Here is a 23,832-nt window from a genome sequence, read left to right on the forward strand (position 1 = left end):
AAGTGCTATGTAGCACAGCGCTGCCTTTCCCATGTGTGCTACGGAGACACCGATTAATGCAGTCCTCATTATACATGATTAGAGTCTCGTGACTGCCGGCTACTGCTTGCGTGCGTGCGTGTGTAGGTCAAAGTCCGCCGATCGCAGCATTCCCCTATTTTGTAAAATTATTTTTTACTCTCCTGGGTGTTGCAATGGATATCAATGATTCATATGATTGCCCTCAGTAAAAAAACACAAGAAACAGGAATGCAATCAGTTACAAACACTCAGGTTCTCTGCTTCATAAGATGTCGCCGGCGATCGGGAAGACGCTGAGCAGAGGGCACGTTGCGTAAAACAACGCGAGACCGCGGAAATGGCCGGACGGTGCTTCAGGCCTTATTCGAACCTGCAATGCCATTCTTAAAGTGCTATGTAGCACAGCGCTGCCTTTCCCATATGTGCTACGGAGATGCTGATTAGTGCAGTGCTCATTATACATGATTAGAGTCTCGTGACTGCCGGCTACTGCGTGCGTGCGTGCGTAGGTCAAAGTCCGCTGATCGCGGCATTCCCCTATTTTGTAAAATTATTTTTTACTCCTCTGGGTGTTGCAATGAATATCAATGATTCATATGATTGCCCTCAGTAAAAAAAGACAAGAAACAGGACACAAACAGTTACAAACACTCAGGTTCTCTGCTTCATAAGTTGTCGCGGGCGATCGGGAAGACGCTGAGCAGAGGGCACCGTCGCGTAAAACAACGTGAGTCCGCGGAAACTGCCGGACCTTCAGGCCGGATTCGAACTGGCGATGCCATTCTTAAAGTGCTATGTAGCACAGCGCTGCCTTTCCCATGTGTGCTACGGAGACGCTGATTAATGCAGTGCTCATTATACATGATTAGAGTTTCGTGACTGCCGGCTACTGCGTGCGTGCGTGCGTAGGTCAAAGTCCGCTGATCGCGGCATTCCCCTATTTTGTAAAATTATTTTTTACTCCTCTGGGTGTTGCAATGAATATCAATGATTCATATGATTGCCCTCAGTAAAAAAAGACAAGAAACAGGACGCAAACAGTTACAAACACTCAGGTTCTCTGCTTCATAAGATGTCACGGGCGATCGGGAAGACGCTGAGCAGAGGGCACCGTCGCGTAAAACAACGTGAGTCCGCGGAAACTGCCGGACGGTGCTTCAGGCTGGATTCGAACCTGCGATGACATTCTTAAAGTGCTATGTAGCACAGCGCTGCCTTTCCCATGTGTGCTACGGAGACGCTGATTAATGCAGTGCTCATTATACATGATTAGAGTCTCGTGACTGCCGGCTACTGCGTGCGTGCGTGCGTAGGTCAAAGTCCGCTGATCGGGGCATTCCCCTATTTTGTAAAATAATTTTTTACTCCTCTGGGTGTTGCAATGGATATCAATGATTCATATGATTGCCCTCAGTAAAAAAACACAAGAAACAGGACGCAAACAGTTACAAACACTCAGGTTCTCTGCTTCATAAGATGTCGCGGGCGATCGGGAAGACGCTGAGCAGAGGGCACCGTCGCGTAAAACAACGTGAGTCCGCGGAAACTGCCGAACCTTCAGGCCGGATTCGAACCAGCGATGCCATTCTTAAAGTGCTATGTAGCACAGCGCTGCCTTTCCCATGTGTGCTACGGAGACGCTGATTAATGCAGTGCTCATTATACATGATTAGAGTCTCGTGACTGCCGGCTACTGCTTGCGTGCGTGCGTAGGTCAAAGTCCGCTGATCGCGGCATTCCCCTATTTTGTAAAATTATTTTTTACTCCTCTGGGTGTTGCAATGAATATCAATGATTCATATGATTGCCCTCAGTAAAAAAAGACAAGAAACAGGACGCAAACAGTTACAAACACTCAGGTTCTCTGCTTCATAAGATGTCGCGGGCGATCGGGAAGACGCTGAGCAGAGGGCACCGTCGCGTAAAACATCGTGAGACCGCGGAAACAGCCGGACTGTGCTTCAGGCTGGATTCGAACCTGCGATGACATTCTTAAAGTGCTATGTAGCACAGCGCTGCCTTTCCCATGTGTGCTACGGAGACACCATTAATGCAGTGCTCATTATACATGATTAGAGTCTCGTGACTGCCGGCTACTGCGTGCGTGCGTGTGTAGGTCAAAGTCCGCCGATCGCAGCATTCCCCTATTTTGTAAAATTATTTTTTACTCTCCTGGGTGTTGCAATGGATATCAATGATTCATATGATTGCCCTCAGTAAAAAAACACAAGAAACAGGAATGCAATCAGTTACAAACACTCAGGTTCTCTGCTTCATAAGATGTCGCCGGCGATCGGGAAGACGCTGAGCAGAGGGCACCGTCGCGTAAAACAACGCGAGACCGCGGAAATGGCCGGACGGTGCTTCAGGCTGGATTCGAACCTGCGATGACATTCTTAAAGTGCTATGTAGCACAGCGCTGCCTTTCCCATGTGTGCTACGGAGACACCATTAATGCAGTGCTCATTATACACGATTAGAGTCTCGTGACTGCCGGCTACTGCGTGCGTGCGTGCGTGTGTAGGTCAAAGTCCGCCGATCGCAGCATTCCCCTATTTTGTAAAATTATTTTTTACTCTCCTGGGTGTTGCAATGGATATCAATGATTCATATGATTGCCCTCAGTAAAAAAACACAAGAAACAGGAATGCAATCAGTTACAAACACTCAGGTTCTCTGCTTCATAAGATGTCGCCGGCGATCGGGAAGACGCTGAGCAGAGGGCACCGTCGCGTAAAACATCGTGAGTCCGCGGAAACTGCCGGACGGTGCTTCAGGCCGGATTCGAACCGGCGATGCCATTCTTAAAGTGCTATGTAGCACAGCGCTGCCTTTCCCATGTGTGCTACGGAGACGCTGATTAATGCAGTGCGAATTATACATGATTAGAGTCTCGTGACTGCCGGCTACTGCGTGCGTGCGTGCGTAGGTCAAAGTCCGCTGATCGCGGCATTCCCCTATTTTGTAAAATTATTTTTTACTCCTCTGGGTGTTGCAATGAATATCAATGATTCATATGATTGCCCTCAGTAAAAAAAGACAAGAAACAGGACGCAAACAGTTACAAACACTCAGGTTCTCTGCTTCATAAGATGTCGCGGGCGATCGGGAAGACGCTGAGCAGAGGGCACCGTCGCGTAAAACAACGTGAGTCCGCGGAAACTGCCGGACGGTGCTTCAGGCCGGATTCGAACCTGCGATGACATTCTTAAAGTGCTATGTAGCACAGCGCTGCCTTTCCCATGTGTGCTACGGAGACACCGATTAATGCAGTCCTCATTATACATGATTAGAGTCTCGTGACTGCCGGCTACTGCTTGCGTGCGTGCGTGTGTAGGTCAAAGTCCGCCGATCGCAGCATTCCCCTATTTTGTAAAATTATTTTTTACTCTCCTGGGTGTTGCAATGGATATCAATGATTCATATGATTGCCCTCAGTAAAAAAACACAAGAAACAGGAATGCAATCAGTTACAAACACTCAGGTTCTCTGCTTCATAAGATGTCGCCGGCGATCGGGAAGACGCTGAGCAGAGGGCACGTCGCGTAAAACAACGCGAGACCGCGGAAATGGCCGGACGGTGCTTCAGGCCTTATTCGAACCTGCAATGCCATTCTTAAAGTGCTATGTAGCACAGCGCTGCCTTTCCCATATGTGCTACGGAGATGCTGATTAGTGCAGTGCTCATTATACATGATTAGAGTCTCGTGACTGCCGGCTACTGCGTGCGTGCGTGCGTAGGTCAAAGTCCGCTGATCGCGGCATTCCCCTATTTTGTAAAATTATTTTTTACTCCTCTGGGTGTTGCAATGAATATCAATGATTCATATGATTGCCCTCAGTAAAAAAAGACAAGAAACAGGACGCAAACAGTTACAAACACTCAGGTTCTCTGCTTCATAAGTTGTCGCGGGCGATCGGGAAGACGCTGAGCAGAGGGCACCGTCGCGTAAAACAACGTGAGTCCGCGGAAACTGCCGGACCTTCAGGCCGGATTCGAACTGGCGATGCCATTCTTAAAGTGCTATGTAGCACAGCGCTGCCTTTCCCATGTGTGCTACGGAGACGCTGATTAATGCAGTGCTCATTATACATGATTAGAGTTTCGTGACTGCCGGCTACTGCGTGCGTGCGTGCGTAGGTCAAAGTCCGCTGATCGCGGCATTCCCCTATTTTGTAAAATTATTTTTTACTCCTCTGGGTGTTGCAATGAATATCAATGATTCATATGATTGCCCTCAGTAAAAAAAGACAAGAAACAGGACGCAAACAGTTACAAACACTCAGGTTCTCTGCTTCATAAGATGTCGCGGGCGATCGGGAAGACGCTGAGCAGAGGGCACCGTCGCGTAAAACAACGTGAGTCCGCGGAAACTGCCGGACGGTGCTTCAGGCTGGATTCGAACCTGCGATGACATTCTTCAAGTGCTATGTAGCACAGCGCTGCCTTTCCCATGTGTGCTACGGAGACGCTGATTAATGCAGTGCTCATTATACATGATTAGAGTCTCGTGACTGCCGGCTACTGCGTGCGTGCGTGCGTAGGTCAAAGTCCGCTGATCGGGGCATTCCCCTATTTTGTAAAATTATTTTTTACTCCTCTGGGTGTTGCAATGGATATCAATGATTCATATGATTGCCCTCAGTTAAAAAAGACAAGAAACAGGACGCAAACAGTTACAAACACTCAGGTTCTCTGCTTCATAAGATGTCGCGGGCGATCGGGAAGACGCTGAGCAGAGGGCACCGTCGCGTAAAACAACGTGAGTCCGCGGAAACTGCCGGACGGTGCTTCAGGCCGGATTCGAACCTGCGATGCCATTCTTAAAGTGCTATGTAGCACAGCGCTGCCTTTCCCATGTGTGCTGCGGAGACGCTGATTAATGCAGTGCTCATTATACATGATTAGAGTCTCGTGACTGCCGGCTACTGCCTGCGTGCGTGCGTAGGTCAAAGTCCGCTGATCGGGGCATTCCCCTATTTTGTAAAATTATTTTTTACTCCTCTGGGTGTTGCAATGGATATCAATGATTCATATGATTGCCCTCAGTAAAAAAGCACAAGAAACAGGACGCAAACAGTTACAAACTCTGCTTCATAAGATGTCGCGGGCGATCGGGAAGACGCTGAGCAGAGGGCACGTCGCGTAAAACAACGCGAGACCGCGGAAATGGCCGGACGGTGCTTCAGGCCTTATTCGAACCTGCAATGCCATTCTTAACGTGCTATGTAGCACAGAGCTGCCTTTCCCATGTGTGCCACGGAGACGCTGATTAATGCAGTGCTCATTATACATGATTAGAGTCTCGTGACTGCCGGCTACTGCGTGCGTGCGTAGCTCAAAGTCCGCTGATCGCGGCATTCCCCTATTTTGTAAAATTATTTTTTACTCCTCTGGGTGTTGCAATGGATATCAATGATTCATATGATTGCCCTCAGTAAAAAAACACAAGAAACAGGACGCAAACAGTTACAAACACTCAGGTTCTCTGCTTCATAAGATGTCGCGGGCGATCGGGAAGACGCTGAGCAGAGGGCACCGTCGCGTAAAACAACGTGAGTCCGCGGAAACTGCCGGACGGTGCTTCAGGCCGGATTCGAACCGGCGATGCCATTCTTAAAGTGCTATGTAGCACAGCGCTGCCTTTCCCATGTGTGCTACGGAGACGCTGATTAATGCAGTGCTCATTATACATGATTAGAGTCTCGTGACTGCCGGCTACTGCGTGCGTGCGTGCGTAGGTCAAAGTCCGCTGATCGCGGCATTCCCCTATTTTGTAAAATAATTTTTTACTCCTCTGGGTGTTGCAATGGATATCAATGATTCATATGATTGCCCTCAGTAAAAAAACACAAGAAACAGGACGCAAACAGTTACAAACACTCAGGTTCTCTGCTTCATAAGATGTCGCGGGCGATCGGGAAGACGCTGAGCAGAGGGCACCGTCTCGTAAAACAACGTGAGTCCGCGGAAACTGCCGGACGGTGCTTCAGGCCGGATTCGAACCGGCGGTGGCATTCTTAAAGTGCTATGTAGCACAGCGCTGCCTTTCCCATGTGTGCTACGGAGACGCTGATTAATGCAGTGCTCATTATACATGATTAGAGTTTCGTGACTACCGGCTACTGCGTGCGTGCGTGCGTAGGTCAACGTCCGCTGATCGCGGCATTCCCCTATTTTGTAAAATTATTTTTTACTCCTCTGGGTGTTGCAATGAATATCAATGATTCATATGATTGCCCTCAGTAAAAAAAGACAAGAAACAGGACGCAAACAGTTACAAACACTCAGGTTCTCTGCTTCATAAGATGTCGCGGGCGATCGGGAAGACGCTGAGCAGAGGGCACCGTCGCGTAAAACAACGTGAGTCCGCGGAAACTGCCGAACCTTCAGGCCGGATTCGAACCAGCGATGCCATTCTTAAAGTGCTATGTAGCACAGCGCTGCCTTTCCCATGTGTGCTACGGAGACGCTGATTAATGCAGTGCTCATTATACATGATTAGAGTCTCGTGACTGCCGGCTACTGCGTGCGTGCGTAGGTCAAAGTCCGCTGATCGCGGCATTCCCCTATTTTGTAAAATTATTTTTTACTCCTCTGGGTGTTGCAATGGATATCAATGATTCATATGATTGCCCTCAGTAAAAAAACACAAGAAACAGGACGCAAACAGTTACAAACACTCAGGTTCTCTACTTCATAAGATGTCGCGGGCGATCGGGAAGACGCTGAGCAGAGGGCACCGTCGCGTAAAACAACGTGAGTCCGCGGAAACTGCCGGACGGTGCTTCAGGCCGGATTCGAACCTGCGATGACATTCTTAAAGTGCTATGTAGCACAGCGCTGCCTTTCCCATGTGTGCTACGGAGACACCGATTAATGCAGTCCTCATTATACATGATTAGAGTCTCGTGACTGCCGGCTACTGCTTGCGTGCGTGCGTGTGTAGGTCAAAGTCCGCCGATCGCAGCATTCCCCTATTTTGTAAAATTATTTTTTACTCTCCTGGGTGTTGCAATGGATATCAATGATTCATATGATTGCCCTCAGTAAAAAAACACAAGAAACAGGAATGCAATCAGTTACAAACACTCAGGTTCTCTGCTTCATAAGATGTCGCCGGCGATCGGGAAGACGCTGAGCAGAGGGCACGTCGCGTAAAACAACGCGAGACCGCGGAAATGGCCGGACGGTGCTTCAGGCCTTATTCGAACCTGCAATGCCATTCTTAAAGTGCTATGTAGCACAGCGCTGCCTTTCCCATATGTGCTACGGAGATGCTGATTAGTGCAGTGCTCATTATACATGATTAGAGTCTCGTGACTGCCGGCTACTGCGTGCGTGCGTGCGTAGGTCAAAGTCCGCTGATCGCGGCATTCCCCTATTTTGTAAAATTATTTTTTACTCCTCTGGGTGTTGCAATGAATATCAATGATTCATATGATTGCCCTCAGTAAAAAAAGACAAGAAACAGGACGCAAACAGTTACAAACACTCAGGTTCTCTGCTTCATAAGTTGTCGCGGGCGATCGGGAAGACGCTGAGCAGAGGGCACCGTCGCGTAAAACAACGTGAGTCCGCGGAAACTGCCGGACCTTCAGGCCGGATTCGAACTGGCGATGCCATTCTTAAAGTGCTATGTAGCACAGCGCTGCCTTTCCCATGTGTGCTACGGAGACGCTGATTAATGCAGTGCTCATTATACATGATTAGAGTTTCGTGACTGCCGGCTACTGCGTGCGTGCGTGCGTAGGTCAAAGTCCGCTGATCGCGGCATTCCCCTATTTTGTAAAATTATTTTTTACTCCTCTGGGTGTTGCAATGAATATCAATGATTCATATGATTGCCCTCAGTAAAAAAAGACAAGAAACAGGACGCAAACAGTTACAAACACTCAGGTTCTCTGCTTCATAAGATGTCGCGGGCGATCGGGAAGACGCTGAGCAGAGGGCACCGTCGCGTAAAACAACGTGAGTCCGCGGAAACTGCCGGACGGTGCTTCAGGCTGGATTCGAACCTGCGATGACATTCTTCAAGTGCTATGTAGCACAGCGCTGCCTTTCCCATGTGTGCTACGGAGACGCTGATTAATGCAGTGCTCATTATACATGATTAGAGTCTCGTGACTGCCGGCTACTGCGTGCGTGCGTGCGTAGGTCAAAGTCCGCTGATCGGGGCATTCCCCTATTTTGTAAAATTATTTTTTACTCCTCTGGGTGTTGCAATGGATATCAATGATTCATATGATTGCCCTCAGTTAAAAAAGACAAGAAACAGGACGCAAACAGTTACAAACACTCAGGTTCTCTGCTTCATAAGATGTCGCGGGCGATCGGGAAGACGCTGAGCAGAGGGCACCGTCGCGTAAAACAACGTGAGTCCGCGGAAACTGCCGGACGGTGCTTCAGGCCGGATTCGAACCTGCGATGCCATTCTTAAAGTGCTATGTAGCACAGCGCTGCCTTTCCCATGTGTGCTGCGGAGACGCTGATTAATGCAGTGCTCATTATACATGATTAGAGTCTCGTGACTGCCGGCTACTGCCTGCGTGCGTGCGTAGGTCAAAGTCCGCTGATCGGGGCATTCCCCTATTTTGTAAAATTATTTTTTACTCCTCTGGGTGTTGCAATGGATATCAATGATTCATATGATTGCCCTCAGTAAAAAAGCACAAGAAACAGGACGCAAACAGTTACAAACTCTGCTTCATAAGATGTCGCGGGCGATCGGGAAGACGCTGAGCAGAGGGCACGTCGCGTAAAACAACGCGAGACCGCGGAAATGGCCGGACGGTGCTTCAGGCCTTATTCGAACCTGCAATGCCATTCTTAACGTGCTATGTAGCACAGAGCTGCCTTTCCCATGTGTGCCACGGAGACGCTGATTAATGCAGTGCTCATTATACATGATTAGAGTCTCGTGACTGCCGGCTACTGCGTGCGTGCGTAGCTCAAAGTCCGCTGATCGCGGCATTCCCCTATTTTGTAAAATTATTTTTTACTCCTCTGGGTGTTGCAATGGATATCAATGATTCATATGATTGCCCTCAGTAAAAAAACACAAGAAACAGGACGCAAACAGTTACAAACACTCAGGTTCTCTGCTTCATAAGATGTCGCGGGCGATCGGGAAGACGCTGAGCAGAGGGCACCGTCGCGTAAAACAACGTGAGTCCGCGGAAACTGCCGGACGGTGCTTCAGGCCGGATTCGAACCGGCGATGCCATTCTTAAAGTGCTATGTAGCACAGCGCTGCCTTTCCCATGTGTGCTACGGAGACGCTGATTAATGCAGTGCTCATTATACATGATTAGAGTCTCGTGACTGCCGGCTACTGCGTGCGTGCGTGCGTAGGTCAAAGTCCGCTGATCGGGGCATTCCCCTATTTTGTAAAATTATTTTTTACTCCTCTGGGTGTTGCAATGGATATCAATGATTCATATGATTGCCCTCAGTTAAAAAAGACAAGAAACAGGACGCAAACAGTTACAAACACTCAGGTTCTCTGCTTCATAAGATGTCGCGGGCGATCGGGAAGACGCTGAGCAGAGGGCACCGTCGCGTAAAACAACGTGAGTCCGCGGAAACTGCCGGACGGTGCTTCAGGCCGGATTCGAACCTGCGATGCCATTCTTAAAGTGCTATGTAGCACAGCGCTGCCTTTCCCATGTGTGCTGCGGAGACGCTGATTAATGCAGTGCTCATTATACATGATTAGAGTCTCGTGACTGCCGGCTACTGCCTGCGTGCGTGCGTAGGTCAAAGTCCGCTGATCGGGGCATTCCCCTATTTTGTAAAATTATTTTTTACTCCTCTGGGTGTTGCAATGGATATCAATGATTCATATGATTGCCCTCAGTAAAAAAGCACAAGAAACAGGACGCAAACAGTTACAAACTCTGCTTCATAAGATGTCGCGGGCGATCGGGAAGACGCTGAGCAGAGGGCACGTCGCGTAAAACAACGCGAGACCGCGGAAATGGCCGGACGGTGCTTCAGGCCTTATTCGAACCTGCAATGCCATTCTTAACGTGCTATGTAGCACAGAGCTGCCTTTCCCATGTGTGCCACGGAGACGCTGATTAATGCAGTGCTCATTATACATGATTAGAGTCTCGTGACTGCCGGCTACTGCGTGCGTGCGTAGCTCAAAGTCCGCTGATCGCGGCATTCCCCTATTTTGTAAAATTATTTTTTACTCCTCTGGGTGTTGCAATGGATATCAATGATTCATATGATTGCCCTCAGTAAAAAAACACAAGAAACAGGACGCAAACAGTTACAAACACTCAGGTTCTCTGCTTCATAAGATGTCGCGGGCGATCGGGAAGACGCTGAGCAGAGGGCACCGTCGCGTAAAACAACGTGAGTCCGCGGAAACTGCCGGACGGTGCTTCAGGCCGGATTCGAACCGGCGATGCCATTCTTAAAGTGCTATGTAGCACAGCGCTGCCTTTCCCATGTGTGCTACGGAGACGCTGATTAATGCAGTGCTCATTATACATGATTAGAGTCTCGTGACTGCCGGCTACTGCGTGCGTGCGTGCGTAGGTCAAAGTCCGCTGATCGCGGCATTCCCCTATTTTGTAAAATAATTTTTTACTCCTCTGGGTGTTGCAATGGATATCAATGATTCATATGATTGCCCTCAGTAAAAAAACACAAGAAACAGGACGCAAACAGTTACAAACACTCAGGTTCTCTGCTTCATAAGATGTCGCGGGCGATCGGGAAGACGCTGAGCAGAGGGCACCGTCTCGTAAAACAACGTGAGTCCGCGGAAACTGCCGGACGGTGCTTCAGGCCGGATTCGAACCGGCGGTGGCATTCTTAAAGTGCTATGTAGCACAGCGCTGCCTTTCCCATGTGTGCTACGGAGACGCTGATTAATGCAGTGCTCATTATACATGATTAGAGTTTCGTGACTACCGGCTACTGCGTGCGTGCGTGCGTAGGTCAACGTCCGCTGATCGCGGCATTCCCCTATTTTGTAAAATTATTTTTTACTCCTCTGGGTGTTGCAATGAATATCAATGATTCATATGATTGCCCTCAGTAAAAAAAGACAAGAAACAGGACGCAAACAGTTACAAACACTCAGGTTCTCTGCTTCATAAGATGTCGCGGGCGATCGGGAAGACGCTGAGCAGAGGGCACCGTCGCGTAAAACAACGTGAGTCCGCGGAAACTGCCGAACCTTCAGGCCGGATTCGAACCAGCGATGCCATTCTTAAAGTGCTATGTAGCACAGCGCTGCCTTTCCCATGTGTGCTACGGAGACGCTGATTAATGCAGTGCTCATTATACATGATTAGAGTGATCGCAGCATTCCCCTATTTTGTAAAATTATTTTTTACTCTCCTGGGTGTTGCAATGGATATCAATGATTCATATGATTGCCCTCAGTAAAAAAACACAAGAAACAGGAATGCAATCAGTTACAAACACTCAGGTTCTCTGCTTCATAAGATGTCGCCGGCGATCGGGAAGACGCTGAGCAGAGGGCACCGTCGCGTAAAACAACGTGAGTCCGCGGAAACTGCCGGACGGTGCTTCAGGCCGGATTCGAACCGGCGATGCCATTCTTAAAGTGCTATGTAGCACAGCGCTGCCTTTCCCATGTGTGCTACGGAGACGCTGATTAATGCAGTGCGAATTATACATGATTAGAGTCTCGTGACTGCCGGCTACTGCGTGCGTGCGTGCGTAGGTCAAAGTCCGCTGATCGCGGCATTCCCCTATTTTGTAAAATTATTTTTTACTCCTCTGGGTGTTGCAATGGATATCAATGATTCATATGATTGCCCTCAGTAAAAAAACACAAGAAACAGGACGCAAACAGTTACAAACACTCAGGTTCTCTACTTCATAAGATGTCGCGGGCGATCGGGAAGACGCTGAGCAGAGGGCACCGTCGCGTAAAACAACGTGAGTCCGCGGAAACTGCCGGACGGTGCTTCAGGCCGGATTCGAACCTGCGATGACATTCTTAAAGTGCTATGTAGCACAGCGCTGCCTTTCCCATGTGTGCTACGGAGACACCGATTAATGCAGTCCTCATTATACATGATTAGAGTCTCGTGACTGCCGGCTACTGCTTGCGTGCGTGCGTGTGTAGGTCAAAGTCCGCCGATCGCAGCATTCCCCTATTTTGTAAAATTATTTTTTACTCTCCTGGGTGTTGCAATGGATATCAATGATTCATATGATTGCCCTCAGTAAAAAAACACAAGAAACAGGAATGCAATCAGTTACAAACACTCAGGTTCTCTGCTTCATAAGATGTCGCCGGCGATCGGGAAGACGCTGAGCAGAGGGCACGTTGCGTAAAACAACGCGAGACCGCGGAAATGGCCGGACGGTGCTTCAGGCCTTATTCGAACCTGCAATGCCATTCTTAAAGTGCTATGTAGCACAGCGCTGCCTTTCCCATATGTGCTACGGAGATGCTGATTAGTGCAGTGCTCATTATACATGATTAGAGTCTCGTGACTGCCGGCTACTGCGTGCGTGCGTGCGTAGGTCAAAGTCCGCTGATCGCGGCATTCCCCTATTTTGTAAAATTATTTTTTACTCCTCTGGGTGTTGCAATGAATATCAATGATTCATATGATTGCCCTCAGTAAAAAAAGACAAGAAACAGGACACAAACAGTTACAAACACTCAGGTTCTCTGCTTCATAAGTTGTCGCGGGCGATCGGGAAGACGCTGAGCAGAGGGCACCGTCGCGTAAAACAACGTGAGTCCGCGGAAACTGCCGGACCTTCAGGCCGGATTCGAACTGGCGATGCCATTCTTAAAGTGCTATGTAGCACAGCGCTGCCTTTCCCATGTGTGCTACGGAGACGCTGATTAATGCAGTGCTCATTATACATGATTAGAGTTTCGTGACTGCCGGCTACTGCGTGCGTGCGTGCGTAGGTCAAAGTCCGCTGATCGCGGCATTCCCCTATTTTGTAAAATTATTTTTTACTCCTCTGGGTGTTGCAATGAATATCAAAGATTCATATGATTGCCCTCAGTAAAAAAAGACAAGAAACAGGACGCAAACAGTTACAAACACTCAGGTTCTCTGCTTCATAAGATGTCACGGGCGATCGGGAAGACGCTGAGCAGAGGGCACCGTCGCGTAAAACAACGTGAGTCCGCGGAAACTGCCGGACGGTGCTTCAGGCTGGATTCGAACCTGCGATGACATTCTTAAAGTGCTATGTAGCACAGCGCTGCCTTTCCCATGTGTGCTACGGAGACGCTGATTAATGCAGTGCTCATTATACATGATTAGAGTCTCGTGACTGCCGGCTACTGCGTGCGTGCGTGCGTAGGTCAAAGTCCGCTGATCGGGGCATTCCCCTATTTTGTAAAATAATTTTTTACTCCTCTGGGTGTTGCAATGGATATCAATGATTCATATGATTGCCCTCAGTAAAAAAACACAAGAAACAGGACGCAAACAGTTACAAACACTCAGGTTCTCTGCTTCATAACATGTCGCGGGCGATCGGGAAGACTCTGAGCAGAGGGCACCGTCGTGTAAAACAACGTGAGTCCGCGGAAACTGCCGGACGTTGCTTGAGGCCGGATTCGAACCGGCGATGCCATTCTTAAAGTGCTATGTAGCACAGCGCTGCCTTTCCCATGTGTGCTACGGAGACGCTGATTAATGCAGTGCTCATTATACATGATTAGAGTTTCGTGACTGCCGGCTACTGCATGCGTGCGTGCGTAGGTCAACGTCCGCTGATCGCGGCATTCCCCTATTTTGTAAAATAATTTTTTACTCCTCTGGGTGTTGCAATGAATATCAATGATTCATATGATTGCCCTCAGTTAAAAAAGACAAGAAACAGGACGCAAACAGTTACAAACACTCAGGTTCTCTGCTTCATAAGATGTCGCGGGCGATCGGGAAGACGCTGAGCAGAGGGCACCGTCGCGTAAAACAACGTGAGTCCGCGGAAACTGCCGAACCTTCAGGCCGGATTCGAACCAGCGATGCCATTCTTAAAGTGCTATGTAGCACAGCGCTGCCTTTCCCATGTGTGCTACGGAGACGCTGATTAATGCAGTGCTCATTATACATGATTAGAGTCTCGTGACTGCCGGCTACTGCTTGCGTGCGTGCGTAGGTCAAAGTCCGCTGATCGCGGCATTCCCCTATTTTGTAAAATTATTTTTTACTCCTCTGGGTGTTGCAATGAATATCAATGATTCATATGATTGCCCTCAGTAAAAAAAGACAAGAAACAGGACGCAAACAGTTACAAACACTCAGGTTCTCTGCTTCATAAGATGTCGCGGGCGATCGGGAAGACGCTGAGCAGAGGGCACCGTCGCGTAAAACATCGTGAGACCGCGGAAACAGCCGGACTGTGCTTCAGGCTGGATTCGAACCTGCGATGACATTCTTAAAGTGCTATGTAGCACAGCGCTGCCTTTCCCATGTGTGCTACGGAGACACCATTAATGCAGTGCTCATTATACATGATTAGAGTCTCGTGACTGCCGGCTACTGCGTGCCTGCGTGTGTAGGTCAAAGTCCGCCGATCGCAGCATTCCCCTATTTTGTAAAATTATTTTTTACTCTCCTGGGTGTTGCAATGGATATCAATGATTCATATGATTGCCCTCAGTAAAAAAACACAAGAAACAGGAATGCAATCAGTTACAAACACTCAGGTTCTCTGCTTCATAAGATGTCGCCGGCGATCGGGAAGACGCTGAGCAGAGGGCACCGTCGCGTAAAACAACGCGAGACCGCGGAAATGGCCGGACGGTGCTTCAGGCTGGATTCGAACCTGCGATGACATTCTTAAAGTGCTATGTAGCACAGCGCTGCCTTTCCCATGTGTGCTACGGAGACACCATTAATGCAGTGCTCATTATACATGATTAGAGTCTCGTGACTGCCGGCTACTGCGTGCGTGCGTGCGTGTGTAGGTCAAAGTCCGCCGATCGCAGCATTCCCCTATTTTGTAAAATTATTTTTTACTCTCCTGGGTGTTGCAATGGATATCAATGATTCATATGATTGCCCTCAGTAAAAAAACACAAGAAACAGGAATGCAATCAGTTACAAACACTCAGGTTCTCTGCTTCATAAGATGTCGCCGGCGATCGGGAAGACGCTGAGCAGAGGGCACCGTCGCGTAAAACAACGTGAGTCCGCGGAAACTGCCGGACGGTGCTTCAGGCCGGATTCGAACCGGCGATGCCATTCTTAAAGTGCTATGTAGCACAGCGCTGCCTTTCCCATGTGTGCTACGGAGACGCTGATTAATGCAGTGCGAATTATACATGATTAGAGTCTCGTGACTGCCGGCTACTGCGTGCGTGCGTGCGTAGGTCAAAGTCCGCTGATCGCGGCATTCCCCTATTTTGTAAAATTATTTTTTACTCCTCTGGGTGTTGCAATGAATATCAATGATTCATATGATTGCCCTCAGTAAAAAAAGACAAGAAACAGGACGCAAACAGTTACAAACACTCAGGTTCTCTGCTTCATAAGATGTCGCGGGCGATCGGGAAGACGCTGAGCAGAGGGCACCGTCGCGTAAAACAACGTGAGTCCGCGGAAACTGCCGAACCTTCAGGCCGGATTCGAACCAGCGATGCCATTCTTAAAGTGCTATGTAGCACAGCGCTGCCTTTCCCATGTGTGCTACGGAGACGCTGATTAATGCAGTGCTCATTATACATGATTAGAGTCTCGTGACTGCCGGCTACTGCGTGCGTGCGTAGGTCAAAGTCCGCCGATCGCAGCATTCCCCTATTTTGTAAAATTATTTTTTACTCTCCTGGGTGTTGCAATGGATATCAATGATTCATATGATTGCCCTCAGTAAAAAAACACAAGAAACAGGAATGCAATCAGTTACAAACACTCAGGTTCTCTGCTTCATAAGATGTCGCCGGCGATCGGGAAGACGCTGAGCAGAGGGCACCGTCGCGTAAAACAACGTGAGTCCGCGGAAACTGCCGGACGGTGCTTCAGGCCAGATTCGAACCGGCGATGCCATTCTTAAAGTGCTATGTAGCACAGCGCTGCCTTTCCCATGTGTGCTACGGAGACGCTGATTAATGCAGTGCGAATTATACATGATTAGAGTCTCGTGACTGCCGGCTACTGCGTGCGTGCGTGCGTAGGTCAAAGTCCGCTGATCGCGGCATTCCCCTATTTTGTAAAATTATTTTTTACTCCTCTGGGTGTTGCAATGGATATCAATGATTCATATGATTGCCCTCAGTAAAAAAACACAAGAAACAGGACGCAAACAGTTACAAACACTCAGGTTCTCTGCTTCATAAGATGTCGCGGGCGATCGGGAAGACGCTGAGCAGAGGGCACCGTCGCGTAAAACAACGTGAGTCCGCGGAAACTGCCGAACCTTCAGGCCGGATTCGAACCAGCGATGCCATTCTTAAAGTGCTATGTAGCACAGCGCTGCCTTTCCCATGTGTGCTACGGAGACGCTGATTAATGCAGTGCTCATTATACATGATTAGAGTCTCGTGACTGCCGGCTACTGCTTGCGTGCGTGCGTAGGTCAAAGTCCGCTGATCGCGGCATTCCCCTATTTTGTAAAATTATTTTTTACTCCTCTGGGTGTTGCAATGAATATCAATGATTCATATGATTGCCCTCAGTAAAAAAAGACAAGAAACAGGACGCAAACAGTTACAAACACTCAGGTTCTCTGCTTCATAAGATGTCGCGGGCGATCGGGAAGACGCTGAGCAGAGGGCACCGTCGCGTAAAACATCGTGAGACCGCGGAAACAGCCGGACTGTGCTTCAGGCTGGATTCGAACCTGCGATGACATTCTTAAAGTGCTATGTAGCACAGCGCTGCCTTTCCCATGTGTGCTACGGAGACACCATTAATGCAGTGCTCATTATACATGATTAGAGTCTCGTGACTGCCGGCTACTGCGTGCGTGCGTGTGTAGGTCAAAGTCCGCCGATCGCAGCATTCCCCTATTTTGTAAAATTATTTTTTACTCTCCTGGGTGTTGCAATGGATATCAATGATTCATATGATTGCCCTCAGTAAAAAAACACAAGAAACAGGAATGCAATCAGTTACAAACACTCAGGTTCTCTGCTTCATAAGATGTCGCCGGCGATCGGGAAGACGCTGAGCAGAGGGCACCGTCGCGTAAAACAACGCGAGACCGCGGAAATGGCCGGACGGTGCTTCAGGCTGGATTCGAACCTGCGATGACATTCTTAAAGTGCTATGTAGCACAGCGCTGCCTTTCCCATGTGTGCTACGGAGACACCATTAATGCAGTGCTCATTATACATGATTAGAGTCTCGTGACTGCCGGCTACTGCGTGCGTGCGTGCGTGTGTAGGTCAAAGTCCGCCGATCGCAGCATTCCCCTATTTTGTAAAATTATTTTTTACTCTCCTGGGTGTTGCAATGGATATCAATGATTCATATGATTGCCCTCAGTAAAAAAACACAAGAAACAGGAATGCAATCAGTTACAAACACTCAGGTTCTCTGCTTCATAAGATGTCGCCGGCGATCGGGAAGACGCTGAGCAGAGGGCACCGTCGCGTAAAACAACGTGAGTCCGCGGAAACTGCCGGACGGTGCTTCAGGCCGGATTCGAACCGGCGATGCCATTCTTAAAGTGCTATGTAGCACAGCGCTGCCTTTCCCATGTGTGCTACGGAGACGCTGATTAATGCAGTGCGAATTATACATGATTAGAGTCTCGTGACTGCCGGCTACTGCGTGCGTGCGTGCGTAGGTCAAAGTCCGCTGATCGATCGCGGCATTCCCCTATTTTGTAAAATTATTTTTTACTCCTCTGGGTGTTGCAATGAATATCAATGATTCATATGATTGCCCTCAGTAAAAAAAGACAAGAAACAGGACGCAAACAGTTACAAACACTCAGGTTCTCTGCTTCATAAGATGTCGCGGGCGATCGGGAAGACGCTGAGCAGAGGGCACCGTCGCGTAAAACAACGTGAGTCCGCGGAAACTGCCGAACCTTCAGGCCGGATTCGAACCAGCGATGCCATTCTTAAAGTGCTATGTAGCACAGCGCTGCCTTTCCCATGTGTGCTACGGAGACGCTGATTAATGCAGTGCTCATTATACATGATTAGAGTCTCGTGACTGCCGGCTACTGCGTGCATGCGTAGGTCAAAGTCCGCCGATCGCAGCATTCCCCTATTTTGTAAAATTATTTTTTACTCTCCTGGGTGTTGCAATGGATATCAATGATTCATATGATTGCCCTCAGTAAAAAAACACAAGAAACAGGAATGCAATCAGTTACAAACACTCAGGTTCTCTGCTTCATAAGATGTCGCCGGCGATCGGGAAGACGCTGAGCAGAGGGCACCGTCGCGTAAAACAACGTGAGTCCGCGGAAACTGCCGGACGGTGCTTCAGGCCAGATTCGAACCGGCGATGCCATTCTTAAAGTGCTATGTAGCACAGCGCTGCCTTTCCCATGTGTGCTACGGAGACGCTGATTAATGCAGTGCGAATTATACATGATTAGAGTCTCGTGACTGCCGGCTACTGCGTGCGTGCGTGCGTAGGTCAAAGTCCGCTGATCGCGGCATTCCCCTATTTTGTAAAATTATTTTTTACTCCTCTGGGTGTTGCAATGGATATCAATGATTCATATGATTGCCCTCAGTAAAAAAACACAAGAAACAGGACGCAAACAGTTACAAACACTCAGGTTCTCTACTTCATAAGATGTCGCGGGCGATCGGGAAGACGCTGAGCAGAGGGCACCGTCGCGTAAAACAACGTGAGTCCGCGGAAACTGCCGGACGGTGCTTCAGGCCGGATTCGAACCTGCGATGACATTCTTAAAGTGCTATGTAGCACAGCGCTGCCTTTCCCATGTGTGCTACGGAGACACCGATTAATGCAGTCCTCATTATACATGATTAGAGTCTCGTGACTGCCGGCTACTGCTTGCGTGCGTGCGTGTGTAGGTCAAAGTCCGCCGATCGCAGCATTCCCCTATTTTGTAAAATTATTTTTTACTCTCCTGGGTGTTGCAATGGATATCAATGATTCATATGATTGCCCTCAGTAAAAAAACACAAGAAACAGGAATGCAATCAGTTACAAACACTCAGGTTCTCTGCTTCATAAGATGTCGCCGGCGATCGGGAAGACGCTGAGCAGAGGGCACGTCGCGTAAAACAACGCGAGACCGCGGAAATGGCCGGACGGTGCTTCAGGCCTTATTCGAACCTGCAATGCCATTCTTAAAGTGCTATGTAGCACAGCGCTGCCTTTCCCATATGTGCTACGGAGATGCTGATTAGTGCAGTGCTCATTATACATGATTAGAGTCTCGTGACTGCCGGCTACTGCGTGCGTGCGTGCGTAGGTCAAAGTCCGCTGATCGCGGCATTCCCCTATTTTGTAAAATTATTTTTTACTCCTCTGGGTGTTGCAATGAATATCAATGATTCATATGATTGCCCTCAGTAAAAAAAGACAAGAAACAGGACGCAAACAGTTACAAACACTCAGGTTCTCTGCTTCATAAGTTGTCGCGGGCGATCGGGAAGACGCTGAGCAGAGGGCACCGTCGCGTAAAACAACGTGAGTCCGCGGAAACTGCCGGACCTTCAGGCCGGATTCGAACTGGCGATGCCATTCTTAAAGTGCTATGTAGCACAGCGCTGCCTTTCCCATGTGTGCTACGGAGACGCTGATTAATGCAGTGCTCATTATACATGATTAGAGTTTCGTGACTGCCGGCTACTGCGTGCGTGCGTGCGTAGGTCAAAGTCCGCTGATCGCGGCATTCCCCTATTTTGTAAAATTATTTTTTACTCCTCTGGGTGTTGCAATGAATATCAATGATTCATATGATTGCCCTCAGTAAAAAAAGACAAGAAACAGGACGCAAACAGTTACAAACACTCAGGTTCTCTGCTTCATAAGATGTCGCGGGCGATCGGGAAGACGCTGAGCAGAGGGCACCGTCGCGTAAAACAACGTGAGTCCGCGGAAACTGCCGGACGGTGCTTCAGGCCGGATTCGAACCGGCGATGCCATTCTTAAAGTGCTATGTAGCACAGCGCTGCCTTTCCCATGTGTGCTACGGAGACGCTGATTAATGCAGTGCTCATTATACATGATTAGAGTCTCGTGACTGCCGGCTACTGCGTGCGTGCGTGCGTAGGTCAAAGTCCGCTGATCGCGGCATTCCCCTATTTTGTAAAATTATTTTTTACTCCTCTGGGTGTTGCAATGAATATCAATGATTCATATGATTGCCCTCAGTAAAAAAAGACAAGAAACAGGACGCAAACAGTTACAAACACTCAGGTTCTCTGCTTCATAAGTTGTCGCGGGCGATCGGGAAGACGCTGAGCAGAGGGCACCGTCGCGTAAAACAACGTGAGTCCGCGGAAACTGCCGGACCTTCAGGCCGGATTCGAACTGGCGATGCCATTCTTAAAGTGCTATGTAGCACAGCGCTGCCTTTCCCATGTGTGCTACGGAGACGCTGATTAATGCAGTGCTCATTATACATGATTAGAGTTTCGTGACTGCCGGCTACTGCGTGCGTGCGTGCGTAGGTCAAAGTCCGCTGATCGCGGCATTCCCCTATTTTGTAAAATTATTTTTTACTCCTCTGGGTGTTGCAATGAATATCAATGATTCATATGATTGCCCTCAGTAAAAAAAGACAAGAAACAGGACGCAAACAGTTACAAACACTCAGGTTCTCTGCTTCATAAGATGTCGCGGGCGATCGGGAAGACGCTGAGCAGAGGGCACCGTCGCGTAAAACAACGTGAGTCCGCGGAAACTGCCGGACGGTGCTTCAGGCTGGATTCGAACCTGCGATGACATTCTTCAAGTGCTATGTAGCACAGCGCTGCCTTTCCCATGTGTGCTACGGAGACGCTGATTAATGCAGTGCTCATTATACATGATTAGAGTCTCGTGACTGCCGGCTACTGCGTGCGTGCGTGCGTAGGTCAAAGTCCGCTGATCGGGGCATTCCCCTATTTTGTAAAATTATTTTTTACTCCTCTGGGTGTTGCAATGGATATCAATGATTCATATGATTGCCCTCAGTTAAAAAAGACAAGAAACAGGACGCAAACAGTTACAAACACTCAGGTTCTCTGCTTCATAAGATGTCGCGGGCGATCGGGAAGACGCTGAGCAGAGGGCACCGTCGCGTAAAACAACGTGAGTCCGCGGAAACTGCCGGACGGTGCTTCAGGCCGGATTCGAACCTGCGATGCCATTCTTAAAGTGCTATGTAGCACAGCGCTGCCTTTCCCATGTGTGCTGCGGAGACGCTGATTAATGCAGTGCTCATTATACATGATTAGAGTCTCGTGACTGCCGGCTACTGCCTGCGTGCGTGCGTAGGTCAAAGTCCGCTGATCGGGGCATTCCCCTATTTTGTAAAATTATTTTTTACTCCTCTGGGTGTTGCAATGGATATCAATGATTCATATGATTGCCCTCAGTAAAAAAGCACAAGAAACAGGACGCAAACAGTTACAAACTCTGCTTCATAAGATGTCGCGGGCGATCGGGAAGACGCTGAGCAGAGGGCACGTCGCGTAAAACAACGCGAGACCGCGGAAATGGCCGGACGGTGCTTCAGGCCTTATTCGAACCTGCAATGCCATTCTTAACGTGCTATGTAGCACAGAGCTGCCTTTCCCATGTGTGCCACGGAGACGCTGATTAATGCAGTGCTCATTATACATGATTAGAGTCTCGTGACTGCCGGCTACTGCGTGCGTGCGTAGCTCAAAGTCCGCTGATCGCGGCATTCCCCTATTTTGTAAAATTATTTTTTACTCCTCTGGGTGTTGCAATGGATATCAATGATTCATATGATTGCCCTCAGTAAAAAAACACAAGAAACAGGACGCAAACAGTTACAAACACTCAGGTTCTCTGCTTCATAAGATGTCGCGGGCGATCGGGAAGACGCTGAGCAGAGGGCACCGTCGCGTAAAACAACGTGAGTCCGCGGAAACTGCCGGACGGTGCTTCAGGCCGGATTCGAACCGGCGATGCCATTCTTAAAGTGCTATGTAGCACAGCGCTGCCTTTCCCATGTGTGCTACGGAGACGCTGATTAATGCAGTGCTCATTATACATGATTAGAGTCTCGTGACTGCCGGCTACTGCGTGCGTGCGTGCGTAGGTCAAAGTCCGCTGATCGCGGCATTCCCCTATTTTGTAAAATTATTTTTTACTCCTCTGGGTGTTGCAATGGATATCAATGATTCATATGATTGCCCTCAGTAAAAAAACACAAGAAACAGGACGCAAACAGTTACAAACACTCAGGTTCTCTGCTTCATAAGATGTCGCGGGCGATCGGGAAGACGCTGAGCAGAGGGCACCGTCTCGTAAAACAACGTGAGTCCGCGGAAACTGCCGGACGGTGCTTCAGGCCGGATTCGAACCGGCGGTGGCATTCTTAAAGTGCTATGTAGCACAGCGCTGCCTTTCCCATGTGTGCTACGGAGACGCTGATTAATGCAGTGCTCATTATACATGATTAGAGTTTCGTGACTGCCGGCTACTGCGTGCGTGCGTGCGTAGGTCAACGTCCGCTGATCGCGGCATTCCCCTATTTTGTAAAATTATTTTTTACTCCTCTGGGTGTTGCAATGAATATCAATGATTCATATGATTGCCCTCAGTAAAAAAAGACAAGAAACAGGACGCAAACAGTTACAAACACTCAGGTTCTCTGCTTCATAAGATGTCGCGGGCGATCGGGAAGACGCTGAGCAGAGGGCACCGTCGCGTAAAACAACGTGAGTCCGCGGAAACTGCCGAACCTTCAGGCCGGATTCGAACCAGCGATGCCATTCTTAAAGTGCTATGTAGCACAGCGCTGCCTTTCCCATGTGTGCTACGGAGACGCTGATTAATGCAGTGCTCATTATACATGATTAGAGTCTCGTGACTGCCGGCTACTGCGTGCGTGCGTAGGTCAAAGTCCGCCGATCGCAGCATTCCCCTATTTTGTAAAATAATTTTTTACTCTCCTGGGTGTTGCAATGGATATCAATGATTCATATGATTGCCCTCAGTAAAAAAACACAAGAAACAGGAATGCAATCAGTTACAAACACTCAGGTTCTCTGCTTCATAAGATGTCGCCGGCGATCGGGAAGACGCTGAGCAGAGGGCACCGTCGCGTAAAACAACGTGAGTCCGCGGAAACTGCCGGACGGTGCTTCAGGCCGGATTCGAACCGGCGATGCCATTCTTAAAGTGCTATGTAGCACAGCGCTGCCTTTCCCATGTGTGCTACGGAGACGCTGATTAATGCAGTGCGAATTATACATGATTAGAGTCTCGTGACTGCCGGCTACTGCGTGCGTGCGTGCGTAGGTCAAAGTCCGCTGATCGCGGCATTCCCCTATTTTGTAAAATTATTTTTTACTCCTCTGGGTGTTGCAATGGATATCAATGATTCATATGATTGCCCTCAGTAAAAAAACACAAGAAACAGGACGCAAACAGTTACAAACACTCAGGTTCTCTACTTCATAAGATGTCGCGGGCGATCGGGAAGACGCTGAGCAGAGGGCACCGTCGCGTAAAACAACGTGAGTCCGCGGAAACTGCCGGACGGTGCTTCAGGCCGGATTCGAACCTGCGATGACATTCTTAAAGTGCTATGTAGCACAGCGCTGCCTTTCCCATGTGTGCTACGGAGACACCGATTAATGCAGTCCTCATTATACATGATTAGAGTCTCGTGACTGCCGGCTACTGCTTGCGTGCGTGCGTGTGTAGGTCAAAGTCCGC

Source organism: Alosa pseudoharengus, unplaced genomic scaffold (genome assembly GCF_046254945.1).
Source record: "Alosa pseudoharengus isolate Yale_2024_CS ecotype anadromous, Long Island Sound unplaced genomic scaffold, YU_APseudo_1.1 YU_APseudo_1.1_scf_20, whole genome shotgun sequence".
Lineage (NCBI taxonomy): Eukaryota > Metazoa > Chordata > Actinopteri > Clupeiformes > Clupeidae > Alosa > Alosa pseudoharengus.